Consider the following 22,838-nt stretch of genomic DNA (forward strand, 5'->3'; position numbering starts at 1 on the left):
GAATCCCTCACACTTGCGCGACACAGAGAGCACCATAGAACAGCACCAATAATAAAACATGCAACTCAAACCAATCACGATCACCAATCAACCCATAGGACAAAACGGATCTATTCAAACATCATAGGGTAGCCATACATCATTGGGAAATAATATATAGCGTTGAGCACCATGTTTAAGTAGAGATTACAGCGGGTAGAAAAGAGGTTACACCGGTGCATAGACGGGGGAGAGTTGGTGATGACGGCGGCGAAGTTGTTGGTGTAGATCGCTGTCACGATCATGGCCCCGGCGGCGTTCCGGCGCAACCGGGAGAGAGGGGGAGAGAGCCCCCCTCCTTCTTCTTCTTCTTTGACCTCCCCCTATATGGGAGAGGGTTTCCCCTCTGGTCCATGGCCTCCATGGCGGCGGAGGGGCGAGAGCCCCTCCGAGATTGGATCTCTCTCTCTCTCTCTCTCCATCTATTTTTGTGCTACCAGACTCTGGCCTTTCACCGTTTCTTAAATTCCCAGAGATCCGTAACTCTGATTAGATGAAATTTTAACACGGTTTTTATCCGGATATTAGCTTTCTTGCGGCCGAAGAAGGGCACCAATCGGCTTACGGGGTGGCCACAAGGGCCCAGTGTGTGCCCCCTGCCTTGCCGCCGCCTCAGGAATCGTCTTGCGTTGATTCTTTTTCCCAAAAATCACGTATATTCCAAAACAAATCTCCGTAAATTTTATCGCGTTTGGACTCCATTTGATATGGATTTTCTGCGAAACAGAAAACATGCAACAGACAGGAACTGGCACTGGGCACTGGATCTATATGTTAGTCCCAAAAATAGTATAAAAAGTTGCCAAACGTATATGAAAGTTGTAGAATATTGGCATGAAACAATCAAAAATTATAGATACAATGGAGATCTATCAGCCGAGCCCTATAGCGCCACCACCACCAACCTGTTTGTGGGCTTGCGCCACTGCCTCCAAATGACTCCGCCGCCACCATAGCTCACAATCGTACCACTACCATCTCTGTCCGGGATGGCCGCCCAACCGGGCCTCCTGTCACGCATCAGCAGCCGCCAGTCCCCACACCCGGCCGGCGTGGATATGACCGGATCAAGCACCGCCGTGCAGCATGTCGTGCCACTACCGACTCGCGCGCTCCACTGCGATGCACCGCCACCTGCCAGTAGGTTGCGCCATCCCTCCCTGCCACCACCTATGCGCGCGCCACCCGACATGCCAGTCCTACAAGCTGTGTGGAACCGCGCCCAGAGAAGGAGCCCACCACGGCCCCAGATCCAAGCGAGGGTAAAGCAGATGTCGCCGCCGCTGATGGCGCGTGGGCTTTTGTCAGCAACTCCCGCCGGCGATGGCGGGGGGAGGGGAAGACGGTGGGGCTGGGTCAGCCAGCTAGAGTTGGGCACCCGGGCCGCCCGCGGGGGGACGACACGGGGCGAGGATTTTACTCTGAGTGTCTCTACTTTTAGCAAATTATGAACTGCAGATTTGCTCCCAAGGGTAAGAGTACTAATTGTTCAGATCTCTGTAGTCCCAAAGAAAGGTGCTAATGCTTGTGCAAATTCGTTTGCATTGAATTGTAGCTAATTTTCTTCCCTAATGTTGTTTTTGCAGCTGTGGCCCAGGTTGCTGCTACTTGTGATCTGCGTTTGGATTTCCTTGAAGAGGAGAGGATGATACAGTACAATAGAAATAAGTATTTCCCTTAGTTATGAAACCAAGGTTATCAATTCAGTAGGAGAACCAAACAATAACTAGTAAACAAAACTTGCACACAAACAACAAACACTTGCAACCCAACGGGTAGCGGGGTTGTCAATCCGTGGGTTATGAGCAAGATTAAACGGTATAATTTTTTATAGATAGATCGAACAAACATACAAAATAAAATAAATAAAAGCAAATTGCAACGAGGTATTTTTGGTTTTAATAGATGATAAAAGAAAGACTCGAGGGACATAGTTTTCACTAGAGGTTTCTCTCATAAAAATAGCATACGGTGCGCAGACAAATTACTGTTGGGCAATTGATAGAAAATCAAATAATTATGACAATATCCAAGGCAATGATCATACATAGGCATCACGTCTGAGACAAGTAGACCAAAATGATTCTGCATCTACTACTATTACAGCATGCATCAACCGCTAGGGAACTTAGTGAGAAGCTCAAGGAGTCGGACAGCTTCGTCTTGAAGTCCAAGGCGAAAAGTGGAGGCCCGGAGCAGGTGCTTCTTAGGTACAGTGTTTACACCTATTTCAGCCACCCTTTCGCTAACGCATGTTCTTTGCAGGTGGACATGGAGAAGCTTGTGTCATTGCTCCTCTCCATCTTCTTGCTGTAAGTTTGGATATTGGAAGAGGTTCAGATTTGACATATGTGCTCCATGGCATGCGCTTTTTGCATTGTTTGCCTGAGCTAGCAACTCACCACACAAAGCTCGAGAAGGTAACTTGCTCATCCATTTCATCATATATGAATTTCTTACCCTGTTCATTTGAATCTTGATATGCTGCGAGTTCTCTCTTTCTCCATGTCATAGTTTACTCATGAATCACATCATATGGTCTTTGTGTCTTGTCTCTGAATCAGAAGGAGTACCTCATTTAAGACCTTCATACTAGAAGCACATATCTTACGATAGTACCATTATTTCTAATAGGAAGATTCCAACACTTTATAAGAAATATGAGTACTTAAATAAGAAATTCCAGCAATAAAGAAGACTCCAACACTTGATAGGAGATTTCATTATTAAAACCGATTTCAACACTTAATTATAAGACATTTGCTCAATAAAAATTTCCAACATTTAATAAGTCATTCCAGCAATAAAGAAGATTCCAACACTTGATAGGAGATTTCATTATTAAAAACAGATTTCCACACTTAATAAAACAATTGCTCAAAAAAAAGTTCCAACACCTAATAAGACATACCTACAAGAAGAGATATTTCAACACTTAAAAATGAATTCCGATAAATAAAGAAAATATTTCAACACTTATTAGGAGATTTCAACAATAAAAACATATTTCAGCAATTAATAAGATATCTCAAGAATAAAAAAATATTTCAACACTTAATTTCATCTTTTATAAAGATTTCAGCAATTAGTAAGACATTTAAGCATTAAAATAGATTTCAACATTTGAGAATAGATTTCAACACTTAAAAACACATCCTGACAAACAATAAACATATTTCATCATTAAATAACACATCCCAGCAATAAAAACAGACCCCGGTGAAAAATCTAATATATTTGTCTCATCTCTCATCCTAGCCCAACCGATAAAGTCTGTGTGCTGACTCACTTTGACCTGCAACATTGTTCAAAAGCAAAAAATTCCCAAACCTTCCAGTCGCCACTATTCCTGCTCAAACCAACATTTCTGAACAGAATCCGCCCACGACCATGTCGCACTATGCTGTCCGCCAACGGACCTCGTCCGCCGCATTAACACCAACCTCAATGATCTCAATAGTAACACTAGCACGACGTGGCGCTGTGCTCTTGTGTAGTTGTCCCCGTCACAGGTGGTCATCCTCGACGGTGTCGGTAGCCACCCTGCCGCAACCTCGCTTCACATGCGGCGCTCCTTCAACCTTGAACCCATCCCTTTGGGCGCGCTCTGCATCGGCTCTAGCAATGGATGTCTTGCCCTTGGCCTCTTCAATCTTTTCACGACCATAGAGGTTTGTTTGCCATCAATCATCATTGATCTATAATGGTAGGGGCGTTTCCAAGCTTGTATTCTCACCAAGCCCGGCAGGCACGACTTCCTTGCCCCCGCCATATGCGATGCTGATAGGCTCGTCTGTGTCACCGTGGGGGATAGGAGGTGGACCTTCCTCAACCCAGTGTAGCTTAAGGACACAGACCACCTCGTCGACCTCGTGTACCATGAAGAAGGTAGGGTCTACTGCCTCACTCGGTGTGGATATTGAAAGTGCAACTATCCCTAGGTGGTTTTGGTAATTCATAACAACATATAGCTCATTGAGCTAATGCTATTCCAAGACTATTATTTCAGGAAAGCTCAATGAATGGCATGGCATGGATGATGAAAGTGGATCCCTCAAAATACTAAGGACAAAGGATTGGCTCAAGCTCAAAAGCTCAAGACTCTTCATTTTACATTTTAGTGATCCAAGATCACATTGAGTCTATAGGAAAAGCCAATACTATCAAGGAGGGATGAGGTGTTTCTTAATGAGCCTCTTGCTTCATGTGCTTAGTGATATGCTCCAAAATCCTCAACTACTTTCCCACATCCACAAATGACCTAAACCTAAAGCCAAAATTGGTCACACCGATTCTTCCTATCCGGCGCCACCGATTCCAAAAGTCATAGCCACTGCCACAAACCCTAAGCAAATCGATCTTACCGATAGGCTCTCGGTCTTACCGAGATGGGGTTGGAATCTCTCTATTTCCCTTCGTAACGTTTCGGTCTAACCAAAGTGAGCGATCGGTCCCACCGAGATTGCAATGTAAACTCTGTTTCCTTTTTGTAACATTTCGGTCTCACCGAAAAGAGCAAATTGGTCCCACCGAGTTTACCTGACCAACTCTCTGGAAAGCTTATTACCAAATCGGTCTCACCGAGTTTGCGTAATCGGTCTCACCGAGATTACGTTATGCCCTAACCCTAACCGAATCGGCCTCACCGAGATGCATGTCAGTCCCACCGAAAATCACTAACGGTCACTAGGTTTACTAAATCGGTCCGACTGAGTTTAACGATTCGGTCCCACCGAGTTTGGTAAATTGTGTGTAACGGTTAGATTTTGTGTGGAGGCTATATATACCCCTCCACCTCCTCTTCATTCGTGGAGAGAGCCATCGGAACGAACCTACACTTCCAACTTACCATTTCTGAGAAAGAACCACCTACTCATGTGTTGAGGCCAAGATATTCCATTCCTACCATATGAATCTTGATCTCTAGCCTTCCCCAAGTTGCTTTCCACTCAAACCCTCTTTCCACCAGATTCAAATCCTATGAGAGAGAGTTGAGTGTTGGGGAGACTATCATTTGAAGCACAAGAGCAAGGAGTTCATCATCAACGCACCATTTGTTACTTCTTGGAGAGTGGTGTTTCCTAGATTGGCTAGGTGTCACTTGGGAGCCTCCGACAAGATTGTGGAGTTGAACCAAGGAGTTTGTAAGGGCAAGGAGATCGCCTACTTCGTGAAGATCTACCGCTAGTGAGGCAAGTCCTTCGTGGGCGACGGCCATGGTGGGATAGACAAGGTTGCTTCTTCATGGACCCTTCGTGGGTGGAGCCCTCCATGGACTCGCGCAGCCGTTACCCTTCGTGGGTCGAAGTCCCCATCAACGTGGATGTATGATAGCACCACCTATCGGAACCACGCCAAAAACATCTGTGTCTCCAATTGCGTTTGAATCCTCCAAACCCTTCCCTTTACTTTCTTGCAAGTTGCATGCTTTAATTTCCGCTGCCTATACACTCTTTGCATGCTTGCTTGAATTGTGTGATGATTGCTTGACTTGTCCTAAAATAGCTAAAATCTGCCAAACTCTAAAATTGGGAAAAGGTTAAGTTTTTTATTGGTCAAGTAGTCTAATCACCCCCCCCTCTAGACATACTTCAAGGTCCTACAAGTGGTATCAGAGCATTGGTCTCCATTTGCTTTGATTTCCATAGCTTTTGGTGGTCATAGCCTTGGTTTCACAACCTAGGAGAGTATGGCGTCTAGCGAGGGAAATTATCACCGTAGAGGTCCTTACTTTGATGGTACTAATTTTGCTAGTTGGAAGCATAAGATGAAAATGCATATTCTTGGACATAACCCCGCCATTTGGGCAATTATTTGTATTGGCTTGCAAGGTGAATTCTTTGATGGGAGAGAACCGAACCGTGAAGCTAATGCGGAAGAATTGAAGATGTTGCAATACAACGCTCAAGCATGTGACATCATCTTCAACGGATTGTGCCCCGAAGAATTCAACAAAATCAACCGTCTTGAGAATGCAAAGGAAATTTGGGATACTTTGATTGATATGCATGAAGGTACCGAGTCCGTCAAGTAATCCAAGTTGGATGTGCTCCAAAGTCAGCTTGACAAGTTCAAAATGAAGGATGGTGAAGGTGTTGCTGAAATGTACTCTAGGCTTGCTCTTATCACAAATGAGATTGCCGGCTTAGGGAGTGAAGAGATGACCGACAAATTCATCATCAAGAAAATCCTAAGAGCATTGGATGGAAAGTATGATATCGTGTGCACATTGATCCAAATGATGCCAAACTACAAAGATCTCAAGCCAACGGAAGTCATTGGAAGGATTGTTGCTCATGAGATGTCACTCAAGGATAAGGAGGAACTTCACAACAAGTCAAGTGGTGCTTACAAAGCCTCAAGTGAAGCCCCCACATCATCAAGTGAGAAACCAACCTTCAATGAAGAATTGACCTTAATGGTGAAGAACTTCAACAAATTCTACAAAAGTAGAAGCAAAGAAAGAAGCTCCAAGTCAAGGTCTTACAATGACAAGAGATCTTCTAGTCGAGAGCGTAATTGCTACAATTGTGGGCGACCCGGACACTACTCCAATGAGTGTACGGCACCCTACAAAAGAAGAGAAGATTCTCCAAGAAGAAGGAGTAAAAGAGAAGAATCACCACCAAGAGAGAGGAGGAGTAGAGATGATCGTTATGAACGAAGACCCTCACGGAGAAGTAAGGATTCGGAAAGAAAGGACAAGCCATCAAGGAGCTACACAAAACAAAGACATCAAGCTCATGTTGGTGAATGGGTTTCCGGCTCCGACTCCGACAATCACTCCGAGAGAAGCTATCACTCCGACTCCGAATATACTCAAGATGAAGGTGTTGCCGGTCTAGCACTTGTGTCAACCAACTCCTACGACATATTTGACTCACCAAATGAAGGTGTTGGAAGATGCTTCATGGCCAAAGGTCCAAAGGTAACACATCCCGAGTATGTTGATTTTAATAGTGATGAAGATGACTTGCTTGTGGATGGTGATTTACTTGTTGACAACTCTAGTGATGAATACTATGACGAAACGTCAATTAATCATGCTAATCAAACGAATGACAATGATAAGGAGAAAATTGAGCTTCTAACTAAAGAACTAAACACTCTTAAGTTGGCTCATGAAACTATATTCGAAGATCATCGAGAACTTTTAAAGGCTCATGAGAAGTTACGCTTTGAAAAGCTCAATCTTGAGCAAGAGCATGAGTTCTTAAAGGCAATCAATGATGATCTCCGCAAGAAAAGTTCTTCTTACATTGCCAAGCGTTTACTCTTATCTACTTACATGCCTCAAGTCAAGTCTAGTAACAAGTACAAGAAAGATACTTCCTCTAGTAGTAACAATAATAATGTCAAATCCAATGTTGTTGCTTCTAGTAGTTCTCTTGATTCCACTAATGATTCTCTTAGCCAAGTTACACTTGAGCAAGAAAATAGTTTATTGAAGGGAATTATAGAGAAAGGTGTTTACAAGAGCCTCGCCAGGAGTAAGCAACTCGAGGAAATTGTACGCAAGCAAGGAAGGCACTGGAAGAATCAAGGTGTTGGTTTTGAACGAAAGTTCAACGCCAATGGAGTTGAGTGGGAAGAATATCAATACCCCAAGACAAAGTTTGTTCCTCAACAAGAGAAGTATGATCCTACTTCCTTCAAGGGGACACAAGCTCAAGATGATCTTCCACCACAAGACCACAAGAACAAAGGCAAGGACCAGCTTCAAGAAGAGATTGATGCATTTGAAGAAGCACCAAAAGCCTCGTTCAAGTGGGTCCCCAAGACTACGTCAAGTTCTACTTCATCAAGTACAACTACAACTCCAAGGATTCCCATCAAGATGATGTGGATCCCGAAGAAGAAGAACTAGAGAGTTCTTGAGGGTGACTCTGCCAACATTCTTCGCTCATATCATTTTGGCAAGAACGAGTGCAATCAACTTTCACATCTTGCACTAGTTCAAGGAGTCACAAACCCTCATGTTGGTAAGGCAAGGGACAAGGTAACCTAATGTTTTCATGGACATCATCTTGTGTGTGCATCACTCTATGTCTATGGATATTCTTGTTTGTTCCTTGTGGGACTAACCCATGTAGGCAAGTTGAAAGTGCAACTCACTCCAAAGGATTGCTCCAAATGATCTACATCAACATTGAGCATCTACATCTTCAACACCTACATGAAGTCATCATCGACAAAACCCAAGGTTAGTTCATCCCTCTAAGGGGGGATCTCACATCTAGGGGGAGCTTAACTCTAAGAATTGAGTCAAAGCAACTCTAATGGTGTGAACACATTAATGCATTATGTAAAAGTGGTAACCCAACTTGAGCTTAAACGATGAGTATGACCTATGATCAAATGTTCTCATTTGACTCCTAAGTCAATATACTCATGTATAGATGACCTAGTCATCGCCAATTGCTTGATAGATGCTAAGATTGGTTGTGCATGCTTTGCCACATATTTCAATTGCCATCTTATTGTGTGAGCATGTTGGTGCATATTTTACTCATTCAAGGACATCCACTTGTTGTTTTGTTTGTTTGGATTCTTTTCTTTGTGCCAAGTGGATGGACAAGAATGCCTAAGAACCTTCTTTAGCTATCTATGCTTTTCTCGTCTCAAACTCTATTCATGCTACATCACAAAATTTGATCAAGTCATATTCGAACCACTCTGTGTGAGGAGCACTCGGAGTCCCCGATTCGTCATAGACATAAACTTCCAAAACCTCTTAGTGATTCTCGGTCTGACCGATTCTTCCATTTCGGTCCTACCGAGATCATCAAGTTGATCTGAGTTTTCAATCTCGGTGCAACCGATTTGAACTTTTCGGTCTCACCGATTTGCTGTAACTGAACACAGTTATGCATCTCGGTGCCACCGAGTTGTTCCACTCGGTCACACCGACAGGGTCGAGCTATATATATAGCCATGGGCAAAATTTTGGAAATTCCTCCGAAACCCTTCGCCCGCGCAACAGCTCGCTCTGCCATCGTGGTCTCCGGATCGTCTCCTCGTCGCCAGCAGCCTCCTGTCGCTGGTCTCCGCCACCGTCAACGGATTTCATCCCCGCCGTTGCCGCCGTAGCAAGTCCACCGCCAAGTTAGGGTATGGACTTAATCTTTGTGCAATCCACGTCTGATTCCTGGCACATTGTTTTCATATTGATTCTTGCCACGATTGAAACTCTTCTATCCAGCCAAAGTAGTTCATAGATTAGATGTGATTCAAATTTTTAGGGTTAGGATTCCGCCGAAACCATCTCGGACCCACCGAGTTGAAAAACTCGGTCTCACCGATTTGGCTTATGCCATTGCACTAGTGACTCTCGGTCTGACCGAGAATTACTAATTGGTGCAACCGATTTGAGGATTCTATGAAACCCTAGCAGTCTCGGTACCACCGAACTGAAACTCGGTCCAACTGAGATCATCAGTTTAGGTTCCAAAACTGCTTAGGTATCACCGAGTTTGAAAATCGGTGGATCCGAAATGCTTTCGGTGGAAGACTAAAACTGAAATTTTGAGTCATTCTTTTGCAAAAACCTCTGCATTTTGTGATGCTCATCTTTTCTATCTCATCTATAACTCTTCACAGGGTCAGCAGTCAGCTTTTCCAGTATGTCTGATCAAAGTGACAGCCAGAACAGGTCAGAAGAGCAAATGGACTTGAGTGAGGGCACTAGTCCCTCAACTTTAGATGAAGGGAGCAGAAGTACTCCTAGCAATTTGCCTAAGGCTGCAACTAGACAAAGAAGGAAAAGAACTTCAGATTCAGAGAATGAAGATTACAAAGCTAAGGAAGATTAGGCTACTTCCAAGAAAGTGGTGCTCAAGAAGAAATATGGATCAGCAAAGGATACAAAGCTAGGCATGAAGACCAAAAGGCTTGCAGGAAGACAACCATTGTCCAAGGCCAGAGCATCAACTCAACTGCCTAAAAGGCCTGAATCCCAAAGAGCCAGCTGCTGAAGGAAAGAAGAGGAAGGAAAGGGTCAAGAAGACCATGGCCAAAATTGTTGGTCAACCTTCCATGATGGAAGAGGAAGAGCTTGCTGCACCAGCTCCAAAGGCAGCTAAGCTAATGGGAGATGCAATCAGATCAGGGGCTGCAACATCCAAGCCCAAGGAATCACCCAAAGCTGCCTCCAAGGCCAAGCAAGTTCCAAAGAGGAATACTAGGAGTATTCCAGCTGCTGAGAAGAACAAGGCCCTAGTGCCCAATGTTGCTGAAGATTCAGATGAAGAAGGACAGGTTCTAAGAAAGCTCAAGCCCAAGATACCAGACCACAGTGATGCCCATCCTGTGGCTGAGGACATGAGAATCAGGAAGGATTCAGGGCTGAGACTATGGAGAATGGAAGATCCATATGCTTCAAGAAGAAGAACTGCTGTTGACTACAGGTTCCACACAAAGGAACAACAGGACTTCTATGAAACAATTCTGTTGGACAAGAAGCCCATAGTCTGTGACATGAGGTGGGTTGACTGGAAATTCATCAAGGAAAATGAACATCACTATCCTGGAGTGCAAGACAGCTTTGTTGCTTGTGGAGTTGCAGATTTTGTTGGACAGAAGTTCACCAACTGGAATGATGAGCTTATCATGCAGTTCTACTCCACAGCATACTTTTACCCAGATGGAAGAATAGTTTGGATGTCTGAAGGTACAAGGTACCAGTCCACTATTGAAGAATGGGCAAGTCTGATCAATGCCCCCAAGGAGAATGAGAATGACCTAGACAGTTATGCAAAGAAGAAGTTGGGTCACAATTCAATGGCTCACATGTACAAGGGAATTCCAGACAAGGCATTAGAGACTCACAAGTTTGGATCAGTTCACTTTCTGCTGTCAGGGTTGCCAACCATAAATTGGATTCTGAGGCACACTTTGTTGCCCAAGTCTGGTGACCATAACATGATGAGAGGGCATGCCATCAACATGTTGCATATGTTTGATGTGACACAGAAGATCAAAGTCATGAGCCTAATCATTGAAACAATCAAGAGGACTGCAGCAGATCAGAAGAGGAGCTGTGGATATGCACCTCAGATTCAAGAATTGATAAACTCAAAGATGGGCATAGGAAAATATCAGTTGGATAAGGAACACTTTCCACTTTATCCAGACATTGAGGACAATGAGGTTGTCATGAATGAAGATGATCCACAATCAGTTCAAGCTCAGGAGAAGAAGGAGAAGGCAAAGAGGGAGAAGGCTGCCAAGATGCCAACTCAAGAGGAGGCATCTGAATATTTCTTGAAAACCAAACAGGAGCAGCTTGGTTACTTGATAGCATCATCTCTGAGGATTGAGAAGGGGTTGGCCACCCTAACTCAAAACCAGGAGAGCCTGGAAAGAATCATGGAACAAAAATTCTATGATCTAGATGTCAAGGTAACTGAGATTCAGTCAGTTGTGGAGCAGCTGCAGGATGACATGCAGGAGAGGAAGGGCAAGACTACCACCAATGTGTTTGCCAGAGTGCCCAGAGCCCAGAGGTCAGTTGCAGTGCCAGTGACAGACACTAGAGCAACAACTTCAGCACCAGCCACTGCCCCTACAGTTCCAGTGCAACCAGCTCCAGCACCAACTCCTCCAGCTCCATCCACTTCAACTGAAGCCTTCATCCAAGGAGCCATCTCTACACCACCACCAGAAGATCAAGCCTGAGAGTCGATCTAGCACTATGCATTTTCTATGAACTTTTTGGTAACTTGTTGCCAAAGGGGGAGAAAAATGTATAGATCATAGGCTTCGAAAGAGAGTGTGTTGCTTTTGTTCTCTCTTGCTTTATTTGGTGGTTTTTCAATCTTTGTTTGCTTTTGGTTGAGATACTATGCTTGTGAGACATTGATGATCATGTGTTTGATCATAAGCTACACTTATGCATGCTTGATATTATCCTATCTATTTTATGTGATCACTCACTATGCTTGGTGATGAGTGCATGTATTCATTGTTTATTATTTTGAGCGCTCCACCAAGATGTATGTGACATGGAAGAGTAACCCATGAGGCTAATTCATTGTGCATTTGTAGTCCAAAGCAAATCTAAAACTATGCACAAATTTAGGGGGAGCTCTTGCTTATCACATACTTCTCAAAGCGACGATGTTATTTAAATTTTATTATCATTTGTCGAAGCTTTGATCTATATGTTGTCATCAATTACCAAAAAGGGGGAGATTGAAAGTGCAACTATCCCTAGGTGGTTTTGGTAATTCATAACAACATATAGCTCACTGAGCTAATGCTATTCCAAGACTATTATTTCAGGAAAGCTCAATGAATGGCATGGCATGCATGATGAAAGTGGATCCCTCAAAAGACTAAGGACAAAGGATTGGCTCAAGCTCAAAAGCTCAAGACTCTTAATTTTACATTTTAGTGATCCAAGATCACATTGAGTCTATAGGAAAAGCCAATACTATCAAGGAGGGATGAGGTGTTGCTTAATGATCCTCTTGCTTCATGTGCTTAGTGATATGCTCCAAAATCCTCAACTCCTTTCCCACATCCACAAATGACCTAAACCTAAAGCCAAAATCGGTCACACCGATTCTTCCTATCCGGCGCCACCGATTCCAAAAGTCATAGCCACTGCCACAAACCCTAAGCAAATTGGTCTTACCGATAGGATCTCGGTCTCACCGAGATGGGGTTGGAATCTCTCTGTTTCCCTTCGTAACGTTTCGGTCTAACCAAAGTGAGCGATCGGTCCCACCGAGATTGCAATGTAAACTCTGTTTCCTTTTTGTAACATTTCGGTCTCACCGAAAAGAGCAAATCGGTCCCACCGAGTTTACCTGACCAACTCTCTGGAAAGCTTATTACCAAATCGGTCTCACCGAGTTTGTGTAATCGGTCTCACCGAGATTACGTTATGCCCTAACCCTAACCGAATCGGCCTCACCGAGATGCATGTCAGTCCCACCGAAAATCACTAACGGTCACTAGGTTTACTAAATCGGTCCGACCGAGTTTAACGATTCGGTCCCACCGAGTTTGGTAAATTGTGTGTAACGGTTAGATTTTGTGTGGAGGCTATATATACCCCTCCACTTCCTCTTGATTTGTGGAGAGAGCCATCGAAACGAACCTACACTTCCAACTTACCATTTCTGAGAGAGAACCACCTACTCATGTGTTGAGGCCAAGATATTCCATTCCTACCATATGAATCTTGATCTCTAGCCTTCCCCAAGTTGCTTTCCACTCAAACCCTCTTTCCACCAGATCCAAATCCTATGAGAGAGAGTTGAGTGTTGGGGAGACTATCATTTGAAGCACAAGAGCAAGGAGTTCATCATCAACGCACCATTTGTTACTTCTTGGAGAGTGGTGTCTCCTAGATTGGCTAGGTGTCACTTGGGAGCCTCCGACAAGATTGTGGAGTTGAACCAAGGAGTTTGTAAGGGCAAGGAGATCGCCTACTTCGTGAAGATCTACCGCTAGTGAGGCAAGTCCTTCGTGGGCGACGGCTATGGTGGGATAGGCAAGGTTGCTTCTTCGTGGATCCTTCGTGGGTGGAGCCCTCCGTGGACTCGCACAGCCGTTACCCTTCGTGGGTTGAAGTCTCCATCAACGTGGATGTACGATAGCACCACCTATCGGAACCACGCCAAAAACATCCGTGTCTCCAATTGCGTTTGAATCCTCCAAACCCTTCCCTTTACTTTCTTGCAAGTTGCATGCTTTAATTTCCGCTGCCTATAAACTCTTTGCATGCTTGCTTGAATTATGTGATGATTGCTTGACTTGTCCTAAAATAGCTAAAATCTGCCAAACTCTAAAATTGGGAAAAGGTTAAGTTTTTTATTGGTCAAGTAGTCTAATCACCCCCCCCCCTCTAGACATACTTCAAGGTCCTACAGAGATGTCCATGTGCTTCGCCTGTCGGAGCGTCCTCGTGGCCGGGGTGGACCAGACCCAAGCGCACTACCAGCCATGGTTGAGCCCTTGTTGTCCTCTTCCAGCCTTCCATTCGACTTTGCTGGTAGTTTTGCCACACCATACGACATGGTGTCTGGTTACACTAGTGCCAGTCAGGCACTTGGGTTCAAACTTTTAGGTTGGGGAAGCACGTGCAGTTATACATGCAATATTCATATACATGATCACAAGAAACGCTGTGTCTCGGTTCCGGCGAAAACCTGAAGATGTTGTTCATGTGTGAGCTCAAAAGGAAGCTTGTGGTGGTTGATTGAGGGGGACACTTTAATGGTTGCAGATGGGAAAAATGCTAATGTGTTGCCGACGATCAGTCCCATTTGAATTAGGGACCGTTCACATACGAGTCTGCTGACATTTTCCTTCGATATATATTGACGCTAATGATGCTACCATCTAATATTGATTCACCAGAGACGTTCTATGTCAGGCGGCGATGATGCTACCCGTCTGATTTAATCTTGATTCACCAGAAACATGTCACAGGATCAATTTATACACAAAGAAAAATCTTAGAAGCGATAGATTGACCAAAACACAATACCGATAATCAACATTCTATATCATGAGCATGCCCACCAAACTGGCAGTGTAAAATTAACAAAAATTGATTGGGCATCAATGTTTGAAAAACTGAGTTATCGGCAATAATTGGTAACAAAACTTAAAGATTGATGCAACATGTCAAATCAAATTGCAACAACTAATGTATGAGATACTTCTATTCCAAATTATTTTTTCACACAATATCCATTAGGTCCCGGGAAAAATATAGGTAATTCAAATTGAACCTAATGATGACGTGGGAGAGGAGGCGGGTAAAGGAGAGCGGGTCATTTTCATGGACACCATGTCAGCAGCAGAGGGTTTCAGACAATCTTTCTTGCACGCATCCATGGACGGATAGCACTCTTGATTGAGGAGACAACACAACCAGACCCATCCAGCTTTGCATGGTCTATTGTTGACACAAAGCCCATACGGTAAATTGATCTTCTCATCCACGTCTTCTTCGCCCATGATCCGACCTATATATGGAACAACAAATGAATTAGGTGTGAAAGAATTAGCCATTGATATGGTAACTGATCATTATGGACTGATAACGAAACAAGTAACAGGCAATGAAAGGTGAGAAAGAACTGGTAAATCTCTGTGGAACTGCATACATTGCACAGTAGGCGTGCAGCATAGGAGATGGAGAGATAGTAGCAAGCCTAGAGCGTAGATGTGAATCGTGTATTTGTCCATCATCTTCTGATGAAGTTTGAAAATGCTAGGAACAAGATATGCATGCTTGCTCTATCAACACACGGCCTGTATATATAGAGAAGGGAGAACCGGTGCAGAACCGATCAAGCAATAAAATAGTACCTATTAATTGGCCTGAAAAACATATTGCAGCAATTAATAAGACATCCGAGCAATCAAAACATATTTCAGTTTTGAATAAGGCATGCCAACAATAAAGCAGATTTCAACACGTGATAAGCGATTTCATTATTTAAAAACAGATTCCAACGTAACACTTAAGAAGGCATTTTCGCAATAAAAAGTTCCAACACTTAATAGGACATTTATAGAAGAGATATTTCAACGCTTAAAAAACGCTAAATGAGATATCAACACTTATTAGGATATTTCAACAATAAAAGCATATTTCAGCACTAAATAAGATATCCCAAGAATAAAAATATATGTCAAAATTTAATGAGAGATTTCATCTTTTTAAAAGATTTGAGCAATTAATAACACATTTCAACACTAACATAGATTTCAACATTAATGAGACAACACGAATAGATTTCGACATTTGAAAAACACATCCCGATAAATAATAACCATATGTCATCATTAAAATGGCCATCAAACAATTATTTGGTCAGAGGCATGAATACTGGATGGATAGACACCTGGTATTTAAGCTGACATAACACTAGAGTCAGTACTACTCGCTGTAAACAGGGAGCACAAGAAGAGAGCTACAGTTCAGCAAGTCAAAATGAGTTGCTGAATCATTAATATTAGAGCACCGCCTCGATCCTCTGTTGGTTGTTAAACATGTAACGATGAGATTTGTGCTTGCTCATATGGAGGCCACGCATCATCCCTTTGCCTTTGCCGTGATTCTCGTTGCCAGAGCTGAGAGCTATTGTAGTTGCCATTGTCTTTGCCTTTGTCGTTGCTGCCATTCTCGTCATTGCCTTTGCCGGCGTTGCTGAACGCTACCTCCACACCGGTGAAGATGGCAAATTCCTTGCCGGGAAACATCTTGTTGCAGTCCTTGTCGGATTCCATGACATTCAAGAAGTCCACGACAATGAACCTGCCGGAACCGAGGCCGACGACAATGGGCTTGTGCAACATGTTGGGCTGCCACTCCTCTGGCAGGCCATCACGCGCCCAGATCCGCATCTTCTCCTACGGTGGCTCCTACCCTCCGACGACGCCGGAGAGTTCAGCAACGCAGGGGAGATTGTCGGTATTTAATTTTGAAAACAAAATAATTTCAGACATCACTGAAATATGCGAAATTTTGGAAATTTCGCATATTTCGGAAATTATTTCACGTTTTCAGATTTCAAATTTCATTTGATTTTAATGAATTCTAACATAATTTAAATTTATTTTAAAAGCAGTTTGAATCGGCCTTGAAATTTCGGGGTTAAAAATATTTCAGGCCCCACTGAAATATGCAATTTTTTGGAAATTTCACTGAAATTTTGGAAATTTCACTGAAATTTTGTTGAAATTTTTAACCCCCGAGAAGAGATGCCAAACCAGAGTCCAAGCTCGGGGACGTAATCGGCCTTGCCATGGCAGGGCATGAGCCAGTCGCCAGCTTTGCTCCACTCACAAGTCGCGATGTGGAAGCAGTAGGTGCCGGCACCCTCAGCGCCTACAAAGATGGAGAAGCAGATGGTGTCTCCGACTAGGGCGTGGCCATGGACAAAGGCACACTTGTGGTGGGTAATCCACGGCGGTAGTGGGAGGATGTCGCGTGCCAGAACCTGTGAGATGCGGGGGACGGGCGGAACCCCTCCATGCCAGGGCCTCGAACTGCGGCTGCTCCTCTGCCATGCATCTGCCGGTAGAGGAGGCCATTGATGATGTAAATGTCGCTGTTGTCTTCGCCGTCATGGAGGTGCAAGTCGGTGGGAGGGACGAAGACGGACATCGACTTCTTCTTGAGTCCATGGAGGCCTGGCAGGGTGTCGATGCAGCGGGTGCCATTGACGACGTCGAAGCGCAGCATGCGGTTCCCACGGTCAGCCAAGACGACCTTGGTCTTCGAGGCGGCCGCGCATAGGGTCTGATGGTTCCCCATGTAGTAGTCGAGTTGCGGTGGCCTTATGGCCAGCTCGTTTTTTGGCGGGAAGATGTTTGGGCGCCGCCGCCTCCGTCGTCGCCAGATCTTGGGTGTTGCGGATCCTTCTTCTCGTGTTTGGGGCACGGGCCTTGGTAGGCGTGAGCGTTGGCAGCACCTTGCCATGCCCATGCGCGGCCGCCTCTTGTGCCGTCGGGTGAAAAAAATTCATCTTGGAGAGGTCACTCCAATCGGCGTAGCAAATACATGCGTTTGTGGCCGTCATATATACAACCCGAGGTTCAGGATCCTCCGGAGTAGGAGAGATAGACAACACTTGGAAGAAAACAAATGTACACATGAGATAAAAAGTTTGAGCTGAAAGTTTAATGCTTACCAAAGGCTTGCTTAACCTATTTATTGATTTATTAATATCAGCAATACAATTTTATTTAAGTACAGATGATTGTGCTACTGCACATTGAAAGGGAACGAGAAACCTATCCATTGTTGCATTTTCTCAAGATTGTTGCATTTTATGCCTCCATCCAGATAAGATAAAATCAAACAAATAACTTGAAGAGTGCTTCCATGCTTACTCTCACTAGATAGAAAGAAAACTGACCGAGCCTAACATTTTCTTGAGGGTGAAACGAATGAAGCTTCAAAAAATAAACCACGATGCATGTTGTGCATCATGTGAACTTCCTAACATAACAGGTTCTATTTGACTAACATAAGAGGTTCTATTTGACTAACATAAGGAAGAAAATCCAATGAACAATTGGATCGATATTGTTGCTTCACTTTATTACTTCATAAGTGAATTAGGAGTAGATTTTATCTGTCCTGAACAAATGGACTGCTGATTTCTATAGGTAGCAGTAGGAAGCAAAGTTTTAAATAGCGCGCTAAGCCCTGTTAGCGGCAGACATCTTCTAAATGTATAGCGTGCTATAGCGAGCTATTTAAAATATTTGTTCATGTGTTTGGACGAAAAACCCTTAGTACACGACCTCTTCTAAACGCTATAGCGGGTTATTTAAAACCATAAGTAGGATCAAGAAAAAAAATAGCGCACTACAGCAAAATAGCGCCGAGCTCAAAATACGCTATTAGCGTACTATATCGCGCTACAGCGTGCTATTAGCAAGACATTTTACACTGATACATTTAGCGAGGCAATTCTCCATACGCTATAGCAATTTGTTCACTGAGTAGGATCGATGTTAACCAAAGCAGATAGATAAACCCAATAGCTACTAGCACAAGACAAGATCATGTACGTACGTTATAGGAAGATGTGAATTACGCACATCCAAACGAAGCAGAGGACACACGTGCAAATCCAATGAGCAACACCAAAACCACGTACGCATCCGAAGCAGAGGATGAGGAAGGAAATTGAGATGGAGAAAGCACCTTAATGAAACGGGAAACAAACTGCGATCGGAGGAGGAACGGTGATGACGGCGGTGTCTGGAACGGTCACGACGGCGGCTCTGGAAAGAGCTCGGTGAGTCTGATTTGGGGCTTTCGTTTTGCACACCTCCATCCACCTTGGGATCGGCCTATTTGATCTTTTTTTCGCATCCCCTACGTAGGCCAAGCACACGGGTTCTTCTTTTCTATTTTATTTTTTCATTCTTTTTCAAATTCAAATTCTTTTTTTTTGTAAATCATGCACTTTTCTAAGAACAACTTTTTAAATTTTTTCAAACACGTGAACATTTTCTCAAATCCATGAACGATTCTCAAACCAACAAATGTTATTCAATCCCTTAAAAAAATTTAAAATCCACAAACTTTTTTTAGATTCATGAACATTTTTATTTTTATAAAATTAGTGAATATTTTCAAATCTATCAACTTTTCCCAAGTTCATGAATCGTTTTCAAGTCCGCCAATTTTTTTTCGAAATTTTCAGAACTTTTTCCATATCCTATATTTTCAAAATTCATGCACTGTTTCCAAATTCATGACCTTTTTTCGAACTCATGAACTTTTCCCAAGTTTGTGAACCTTTTTCAAATTTATGAACTTTTTCAAATCCACAAACATTTTACAAAAAATTGTGGACTTTTTTTTCCAAATTCCTGATTGTTGAAATTTTGGGAACTTTTTCTCAAATTCACAAACTTTCCTCAAACTTGTGAACATTTTTCAAATTCATGACTTCTTATTTCAAATTCATGACCTTTTTCAAACATGTGTTCTTGTTTATCAAGGTGAAGGTTCAAAGATCAGCAGTCAAGCCCATTATCCGGCTAGTTACAAGATTGAGTACAAATGATAGAGATAGATAGTAGCAAAGTAGTACAACAAATAAAAGGAGAAATTGTGTAGAAGAACTCAGTAATAGAGAATAGACCCAATGGTCCATATTGGTATCTCACTCGAAAACAGGCAAATGACATAGTAAATAAATTACAGTGGAGCAATTGACCGAATTCCAATATTTGTAACTATGCTCGTTCATGGCATAATCTCATATAAGCATTCCCCGCAAAAAAACTCATATAAGCATTACATCTGTGATAAGTAGACCGTTAATCTAACTGCATCTACTGCTAATACTCCACCCCCAAAATCGCTATCCAACATGCATCTCGAGGTATTAAGTTTGTAAGAAATAGAGTACCACAATAAGTAAGATGACATAATGTAGATAGGAAGGAGTCAATCAATAAGTTTGTTTTGTGCGTTGCGTGCACGTACCGATCACCATGACCTTCACCATCTTCTTACTTGGTCACTAGCATTCACCTCAACTTCATTTGCTTCGCTAGTTGGTGGTTGCCTAGAAGCATTGGGGGCATACACCTCGACCATATCCTCAACACGTGATGCACTTCTACCCTCGCTCATATCATGACTTGGGAAGGAGACATGGCGGTTCAAGTCGATTTCAAGTTGATGACCTTCAACCTTGGCGGAAAACAATTCAAGTGACTTGTCTTCTTATTGCGCAACTTTTTTCCTTGTATACCTCCTAATGCAATTCCGAGATGATATGAATATTCTTCAATCGAGATTTTTATCCCGCTCCAACATTATTCCTTCCTATTAGCTTAACTATATCATTGGGGTCCATCCAATTCAACACATCTCTCACTCCATAAACAACCTCCTCATAATTAGAACTTGTATTAAATACCATGGCTTGCTCATCATCGTCCACATTGTCGGCATTGTTGCTCAAGAACGTCGTCTTGTCCAAATAATGAACGTTTACGAGTCACGCCATATAAAAATAATGAAAAGTAACTTGATACATCAATTACTAGTCTAATGTATTATATGTGTCATGGCTTTACTGATGCATTATTGTTGGGAATAGTTGCATGGAAAACAAAAAAATTCTACGCACATGCAATGATCTATCCATGGAGATGCATAGCAACGAGGGGGGGAGTGTGTCTACGTACCCTCGTAGACCGAAAGAGGAAGCGTTTAGTAACGCGGTTGATGTAGTCGAACTTCTCGCGCTCCAACCTATCAAGTACCGATCGTACGGCACCTCCGCGTTCAGCACACGTTCAGCTCGGTGACGTCCTCCGCCTTCTTGATCCAGGAAGACGACGAGGTAGTGGATGAGTTCCGGCAGCACGATTGTGTGGTGATGGTGATGGTGAAGTGATCTCCGTAGGGCTTTGCCCAAGCACTACGAAATATATGATTGGGGGTGTAAACAGTGGAGGGGGCGCCGCACACGGCTAAGCAATTGTCTGTAGTGTGCTAGACGCCCCCTCCCACATATATAGGTGGGAGGGAGGGAGGAGCAGCCAATGGGGGCGCCCAAGTAGGGGGAATCCTACTTGGGCTCTCTCCCAAGACGCCCCCCCTTTCCTTATTTGGAGCGCGGAAGGAAGGAAGGAGGAGGTGGCGCCCCCCCCCCCCCCTTTCCTTTCTCTCCTGAGGAGGGAAAGGCAGGAGGGGCCACCCCTCCCCCTTTCCTTCCCCTAGGGCCGGCCAGCCAAGGGAGGGCGCGCCAGCCCCCTTGTGGGCTGGTTTGTCCCCACCATTGGCCCATAAGGCCCATAACTTGCAAGGGGGGTGCCCGGAACCCCTTCCGGTGACCTGAAACTTTCCCGGTACGTCCCGAAACACTTCCGGTGTCCAAATACCATCATCCTATATATCAATCTTTACTTCTTGACCATTTTGAGACTCCTCGTCATGTCCGTGATCTCATCCGGGACTCCGAACAACATTAGGTCACCAAACCATATAACTCATATAACACTATATCGTCAACGAACGTTAAGCGTGCGGACCCTACGGGTTCTAGAACTATGTAGACATGAGCGAGACACCTCTTAGATCAATAACCAATAGCGGAACCTGAATGCCCATATTGGCTCCTACATATTCTACGAATATCTTTATCGGTCGAACCGTTATGACAACATACGTAATTCCCTTTGTCCATTGGTATGTTACTTGCCCGAGATTCAATGGTATGTATCTTCTCGTTCCGTAATACATCACCTCATGACTAACTCCTTAGTCATTTTCTTGCAAGCTTATGATGTGCATTACCGAGAGGGCCCAGAGATACCTCTCCAATACTCGGAGTGACAAATCATAATCTCGATCTAAGCCAACTCAACAAACACCTTCGGAGATACCTGTAGAGCATCTTTATGATCACCCAGTTATGTTGTGACGTTTGATAGCACACAAGGTATTCCTCTGGTATCCGGGAGTTGCATAATCTCATAGTCGAAGGAATATGTATTTGACATGAAGAAAGCAATAGCAATAAACTGAACGATTAGTATGCTAAGCTAACGGATTGATCTTGTCCATCACATCATTCTCCTAATGATGTGATCCCGTTATCAAATGCAAACACATGTATATGGTTAGGAAACCTTAACCATCTTTGATCAATGAGCTAGTCTAGTAGGCTTACTAGGGACACGATATTTGTTTATGTATTCACACATGTATTTAAGTTTCCGATCAATACAATTCTAGCATGAATAATAAACCTTTATCATGAATAAGGAAATATAAAATAACAACTTTATTATTGCCTCTAGGGCATATTTCCTTCAATTATATCAAAACTACATCACTACTAATGTATTCATTAAACCATGACATTAATTAACACATACACTAACCCTAGTTATTCCAACAAACCGGAAGCATAATTCCTACTACACATGAATCATGAACTAGGGTTCCACCTTGATAGCAAAAAATTCCGCCAAAATAACAAGTGATACGGATATGATCAAATACACTAGGATTTGGGGAAAACAATGAACTAAGGTTCCACCTTGATGTTAAAATTGCCACAAAACAACAATGTTTTTAACAAAAAAGTTAGGTATTACGGAGGAGATTACCTCAAGCAAAGAAGGGTGGGGAAGATCCACCGAAAAGACTTGCTGGTGTGATCAAAAGGGTCAGAAAGTCTAATCAAAGTCAAACCGTATTAATCTTTCTGTTAAGGATTATAATTTCTTCGATCAAATGAAGATTTCAGAAGAAGTCATGCCAGTATCAGGACTTCGTTCTGCAT

At 43.3% G+C, this 22,838-nt stretch overlaps 1 long non-coding RNA gene and 1 pseudogene across 1 annotated transcript; both read right to left on the reverse strand.

The window, feature by feature from the left end:
- Window positions 1-14,606: 14,606 nt before the first annotated feature.
- LOC119358526 lies at window positions 14,607-15,282 on the reverse strand. The gene is made up of 2 exons (XR_005172249.1): window positions 15,165-15,282; window positions 14,607-15,023 (listed from the first exon to the last, which is right to left on the reverse strand). It is a non-coding gene; the product is annotated as an uncharacterized LOC119358526 (long non-coding RNA).
- Window positions 15,283-16,019: 737 nt separating this feature from the next.
- LOC119352578 lies at window positions 16,020-17,589 on the reverse strand (annotated as a pseudogene).
- Between the last annotated feature and the right edge of the window lie 5,249 nt (window positions 17,590-22,838).

Source organism: Triticum dicoccoides, chromosome 2A (assembly GCF_002162155.2).
Source record: "Triticum dicoccoides isolate Atlit2015 ecotype Zavitan chromosome 2A, WEW_v2.0, whole genome shotgun sequence".
Taxonomy (NCBI): domain Eukaryota; kingdom Viridiplantae; phylum Streptophyta; class Magnoliopsida; order Poales; family Poaceae; genus Triticum; species Triticum dicoccoides.